The sequence below is a fragment of the Octopus bimaculoides genome, chromosome 3 (genome assembly GCF_001194135.2).
Source record: "Octopus bimaculoides isolate UCB-OBI-ISO-001 chromosome 3, ASM119413v2, whole genome shotgun sequence".
Taxonomy (NCBI): Eukaryota; Metazoa; Mollusca; class Cephalopoda; order Octopoda; family Octopodidae; genus Octopus; species Octopus bimaculoides.
In genome coordinates this window covers 63424829-63431564 of record NC_068983.1, presented here as the reverse complement: position 1 = coordinate 63431564, position 6736 = coordinate 63424829, and the positions used below count along the sequence as shown (strand labels likewise).

The window sequence follows — 6736 nt, the reverse complement described above, 5'->3', positions numbered from 1 at the left end:
TTTTTAAAAGACTCAAATGTAACAATATTTTATTCTCCGTGCTGCTCCTCACTTTGGTGAACTTGGTGCTATCATACCTATCCAACCAGATGAAGCGATACCTGGGGTGAAAGGCAGCAGCCAGTTGGCATTCCTCATTGCCCAGGAGGGTCGCAAATCTTTTGACGATGCCTGCCAAAACTGCGTCGACCAAGGGGTTGCAGTAGACGAGTTTTGGGTTAACAGACTTTAAAGGAAGTTAAAGGAAGCTAATTGTAACGGAAGTTAATTAGTCCGATAATGATTTTCAAAGTTAACTCAAAAGTTAAATTGTTAATGAAAATGTTAACTTCGTTGATTAACGATTAACGGACTTACGCCCGGCTCTCTCCCCCCCTCTCTCTCTCTATCTATCAATCAATCAATCTATCTATCTATCTGTCTATCTGTGTGTGTGTGTGTAATTTTCAAGGAAAGATCCGGAGAAATAGTTGTCGGTGATATAAATGATTTAAATAACATCCTGTGCATTTGTCTCCATTTTTCATTTCTCTTGTATGTATGTATGTATGTACGTGGGTACATATGTATGTATGTATGTACGTACGTATGTATATGCGTGTGTTGACAGCTACATTAAATTCATCTGACAGTTTATTCAACCGGCCTGGCTGAATTTTGCAATAAATTTTGCACTAATGCAGTACTGAGTTCCCCAATCAGTAAATATTTCGTTGTTATTCTTAAATTTAGCAAGCACACACACTTGCGTTACCCTCCTTTATGTTGCACCACGGACAGTAGCGTCTTTCAAAGTGAAATGTTTGGTGACAACCTTTAGCCGAACAAAATTTCCGGTTAAAGTAATAGGTGAAAATATCCCGTTATACTGAGTGAAAGGGAAAATAAATATTTAGTTTGTTTAATGCAGATACCATACTGATTGTTCTGGAACTGCTCTCCAGATCCTTTTTTATATCCGGACATAATTATGCGAAGGCACTTAATTATTTCAGTACCCAAGTCCGAACGAGAGATATTTGTTTATTCATTCATAACTGATCAAGAAGGCGGAATCAATCTCCCTACATCCCACTATAGTGGTGGCGCAATGGCCCAGTGGTTAGAGCAGCGGACTCGCGGTCGTAGGATCGCGGTTTCGATTCCTATTTTTTGTTAAGAAGGCTAAGAGAAAAAGGTGTTTTATATGACACATTCTACCAGTGTCCCAAGTTTGAAAGTGTTTCGTTAAGAAAAGAAGTGTTGCCCGTCAAACCAAAAAGATCCCATTTAATATAAATAGTAAAAGATTTTAATCAATAAGACAGTATGGATTTCACTAATAAGTTTATAAATTATTCAAAAAAGTATAGGAGTGATCACCAGGAAGCTATTAATTAGCAGCTCTCAAATTCTTTACGGCTGAACCTATCACGCATGGAACCTGATGTTAATTCTATTATTGAGCGTAGCAAGAAATAGGCTCATCCTTCTCACAGGCCTCAATGAAAATGTAATCTGAAATAACTGTGTTTCTTTTATAAACGTTTTGACCCAGTAGAGTTAAGTGGGTCGCCATAAACTGGTGTCATAAATAGTGGGTCGCGTCTCTAAAAAGCTTTAGGAACCACTGCACTAGATCATTTAGCAAAGTAATAATAAACTATCGATGAATCATTGCTGTCCTGTACAACCAAAGCAGAACGAAAAAGAAAGAAAAAAAAAAAAAGACAAGCCATGAACTATGTTTACGGACAGTTGCGGAAGAAAAACAAAAGCTTCCGAATAGCAACGGAAACTCTATCGTCTGCTTTTTGATTGCCGTCGTCCCGACAAGAAGAAGAAATATTGTGAGTTCAGACATTTTTCTACCTTATTTTCCCTTGAAATCTTATCGCAAGATTTATTTCAAGGGATATCAATCCATTCATGATTTATATTCATTCAGCACGTTAGAAGTTGAAAAGGTGAGTATTCATGAACAACAGCGTGATTTAAAATAAGAAAAATGTTTCGTTTAATACATTGCAAAAATATTGTTTATTCTATGTTATTCTATCCTCTCCAGCTGCGTCAGTGAATCAAGAAACCACGTTTAAAGGCACGGCTTTGATTTTAGATTAAGCCAGGTAGGAAAAACCGGTAAGTTCTGCGTAAGGCGCAGGAGTGGCTGTATGGTAAGTAGCTTGCTTACCAACCACATGGTTTCGGGTTCAGTCCCACTGCGTGGCACCTTGGACAAGTGTCTTCTACTATAGCCTCGGGCCGACCAAAGCCTTGTGAGTGGATTTGGTAGACGGAAACTGAAAGAAGCCCGTCGTATATATGTATATATATATATATGTATGTGTGTATATGTTGTGTATCTGTGTTTGTCCTCCCAACATCGCTTGACAACCGATGCTGGTGTGTTTAGATCTCCGTAGCGGTTCGGCAAAAAGAGACCGATAGAATAAGTACTAGGCTTACAAAGAACAAGTCCTGGGGTCGATTTGATTCGACTGAAGGCGGTGCTCCAGCATGGCCGCAGTCAAATGACTGAAACAAGTAAAAGAATAAAAGAATAGAATCAAATACGAGGACCCAGAAATCAACTACACACACATGTTTTATATGTGTGTGTGTGTTCAAATTGGATGTGTTCATAGAGTAACTCTTCTGTTATACAAATGCACTGATCAAAATTGCCTTCATCAACAGCATTCCAGCTTCGATCATTTTGTTATTTTGCATATCTAGGGCTATATTATCCTGTGTCCTTCCTCCGTTCTAAAACAGTAGGGTGTGATGTAAAAGAGGTTTACTTCTTATTTCAGGAAAGTTGTGTATTTTATGTCTAAAATCCCTGGGATAATTGGTTGATAGTTTGTGTTTGCTTTCTTTGTTTGGTTAAGTGACATATTATCTGGTCATACTACTTGATCTTGTAACACAGCTTCCAGTCTGCTCAGCATTTTCCTCCACTCCCTCAGAATTAACTCTTGTTTCTTCTTATTTTTTTCATTCTCTGTTACGATGCCTTGTTTGTTCTTCGCTACTTTGCACATTTTTCTCTCTCTCTCTATCTCACTTCAATGTCTATGTGTCTCTCAGTATATGTTCTGTTTTCACTCCCACATTTCCATTTTAGCCTTATTTTCTTCTCCCCTCATTCAGTTATCCCATATTTCTCTTTATTCCTAATAAAAGAGTGCTACAACTAGCTGTATTTGTAGACTACCGGGCTATTCTTAGCAATACTGCATTTTACAAATGGCTAAAAAATTTGACCCTCTATTGTGCTGTCAGCAAGCTAAATTAAAATTCCTAATGAAAGATCTATCCACTTTGGTAGGCACTCTTTGATTGGGAAATATTTTTTTAGCTTACTGTTAGAAATTCATGTGGTTGTGATGCAAACGTTTTAAATATACAACATTGTGGAGGAAGCACTGAATTTCTTAATGGGTCTATTAAGCAGTAATGACAATATTTTATTGTCTTTGTTTTATATCTAAAGTAAATAAGCTTTAAAGATCCCATAACTCTGTAAAATGGTCTCTTGTTAGTTTTAAAGCTCAGTACCAGAAACTAATAAAAATTTTTTCAACTATCATAGAATGCTTACAAAGGTGAACACTTCCTCTATCAGTAGCAATGTAAATTTTCATTGCCATAGAAAAATTGTTTTATGAGAAAGTCAATTTGCATAAGTTATTGCTCTAATTTATTTCTCTACAGTTAAAATTTGATTTACGATTTTGTTCAGTGAATCCTTACAGTGTTGTGAATGATAATAAATACAATGCCAGCTAATTTTGTAAGGGGTGGGAGCCAATTAAATGAAATCAAGATATCACTGGTACTCTATAATTTCTTAAAAGAATGAGAAAATGAAAGACAAACTCCCCAACTCTATCAAATTTTGAACTCAGTATAGAGATGACAAATTGGATACTGTAAAACAAAGAACTTGCAACTTGACTCTTCTTCTGTTTTTGCTTCTCTTTAATTGATAATAGCTAGTAAATCTTTGTTAATTCAAATATAGTAGATGACTTCAATTTCTGTTAATAGTGTGCAGTATTTCATAAGTTTAACCAAATGTTATTGAATACACAAGTATAATTTCTTATGTCTAATTAGATTGCTATAATGACTTAATGTCCACATTTTATTAGAATTTATTAGGTTTTCTCTAATAGAATGACATTATAATACCATATGAATAAAGTTACATTTTGCAACATTATCAGTATTGTTATCATTACTAACTAGTGTAATATTTGCTTTCTTATAAATCGATGATTACAGTTTCAAAATATCAGACTGAATCCTAAATGGTATTCTAATTTATCTCTTCAACCTCACTTCTCTCCTGAGTTCAAACCTTTGTAGAAATGTGAAATTGTGGTTCGTGTTTCAAGAATGTATAATTGGGAATTCCTTAAATTATTATATTTTGGAAACATTATGTTTCTTTAAGTCTTATTTGGATAGCTAGTCAAGCTTTCAAAACTAATCGTTTACCGTAATTGTCCAACTACATTTTCCTCTAATTGTTTCACCTGCTGCTATACTACACTGAATTTGCTTATTGTATATCACTTCAACGTTTGATTCAACCTTTACATGTTGTTTTACCAGTCATTGTGTATGAGACCTTCCAGTACAACACAATTGACTATATGAGTGACCTTTCCATATCCTACTCTGCCAGATGTTTTAAGCATCTCAGCAGTAATTTCTGATGAAACAGGAACTTTCTCTGCTTTTATATCTTTAATTGCTTTATGTATCATACTAGAGTGGTTGGTCCTTCTATTAACTCCATCTTGAGAAGAGCCTCTTTTTCTGATGTAGCACTACCATTATCCAACTGTGCACACTTCTCATTTACAATATGACAATTCTCTTTAGAACCCTGTCTTGCAGAGTGGAACAATTCATGCCTCTGACTCTCACGTCATAGAACATTGGCAAATCTCCTGTTCTGCTTTTCTCCTTACTAAGTAAACCTGTCACCTAACTTTCCTTCAAGCTACATGGTAAAATTCTCGGCTGCCCCCACTTTTTACAGACTTTCCAAGTCTGTCACTTAGCTATTGATTTTCTTGTCTGAAGATTATCATGTCCATTAGCATTACAGAACTTTAGCAGCCTTGTTCCCTTCTCATTTTTTGAATCAAATCCAAAGCCTTTATGCACACCATGGAATCTGTCAGAGTGCTGTTCAACATAACTGTTAAAACTCCAGCTATGAGGAAAAGTCAATGCCATTCACCATTAAGTTTGTCTGCATGAAGGCTTTGTAGAATCAGTCCTTCCGTTCATATGAAAGTCCAGATTGTGGAACATATGCATAGATAAATATCAGTTATATTAATCAAGAGTGGTTTGTGTTTTATAATGGTATCACACATTCAGATTAACTCAACCACTTTATCTATCTATTTCTCTACCAATAGTTTACCTACTCCACTCACACTATCAGTACTGCTAGAAAATTTTTTACTATGTTTCATAGCCATGAGAAATCTGGCAGCAGGTCGCCTCCATCTTACCTTTTGTGCATGCACATATCTATATACCTCTCTTCAAGCATTTCAGCAATCTCTCTAAACCTAACTTCCAGTGTGCCTACATTGATTGCTGTTCTAAGATTGTAAATTTGATAGGAAGTGTGAGGGGACAGCTGGAGAACTGTTTTCTACACCTGTGAAGAAGGTTTATGCTAGCATTTGCCAACTGACATTAGGTTCTTGCGTATGTCTAAATATCTGAATATTCTCACTCAATGTTTTACTATTACCTTCAATCTCTAAACCATTGGGACCAAGCAGTTGTGTGAAGAGGAAAGGGGGTTCATCTAGGCATCAAGAGCTGTTAAGTATCATTTGTCTAGGAGGTAGGAGAGGAGAAAGAAAGAGTAGAGGTAAAAAAAGAATCATATGTACATACACCCATGTTGAATCCCTACATATGCACATGGCAGTTTGTTAAAGAAGCAAATAAAGTACGTCATTAAAAGAGGCGGTGGAGTTGGATAGCCAAGGACAGGTGGGGTATGAAAGACACATTTACATATAAAGATTAAACTAGCTCTTTCTTTTGCTCTATAAAGTTTATGGCTACATCTTACTAAAATTAACATTGTCTCTTCATGAAATTAGGGCTAAAATTAGTTAAATATTGATGTTAAACGTAGAACTTTGGTATCTCTTGAACATCTGAAATATCTTATATACAGTACCTGTTCCAAACAAAGATTTTATGAATATGTAAAATCTTAAGGTAGAAATTAAAAAATTCCATATTTCCAAATAAATTCAGAATTCAGTTTAATTGCATTTATTTCCTGCTCTCTTTACATAAGATAGGTAAAAATTTTACACACACATTCCAATATATATATATATATATCATCATCATCATCGTTTAACGTCCGCTTTCCATGCTAGCATGGGTTGGACGATTTGACTAAGGACTGGTGAACCAGATGGCTACACCAGGCTCCAATCTGATTTGGCAGAGTTTCTACAGCTGGATGTCCTTCCTAACGCTAACCACTCCGAGAGTGTAGTGGGTGCTTTTATGTGCTACTGACACAAAAGCCAGTCAGGCGGTACTGGCAACGGCCACGCTCAAAATGGTGTATTTTACGTGCCACCTGCACAGGAGCCAGTCCAGCGGCACTGGCAATGATCTCGCTCAAATATCTTTTCATGTGCCACTGCACAAGTGCCAGGAAGGTGACGCTGGTAACGATCATGCTCAA

At 36.2% G+C, this 6736-nt stretch overlaps 1 protein-coding gene across 2 annotated transcripts in view; it reads left to right on the top strand.

Moving 5' to 3' along the window:
- The first annotated feature begins 10 nt into the window (after window positions 1-10).
- Window positions 11-6736, top strand: part of LOC106880771 (meiosis 1 arrest protein-like) — a 147285-nt gene continuing 140559 nt past the window's right edge. The window contains exon 1 of one of the 2 annotated variants that reach the window (XM_014930867.2): window positions 11-1829. The gene's annotated coding sequence lies outside the window, so the exon portion shown is untranslated. Of the gene's footprint in view, window positions 1830-1875; window positions 1947-6736 lie in introns of those variants that run through there. The other variant, XM_014930868.2, reaches the window with a different exon arrangement.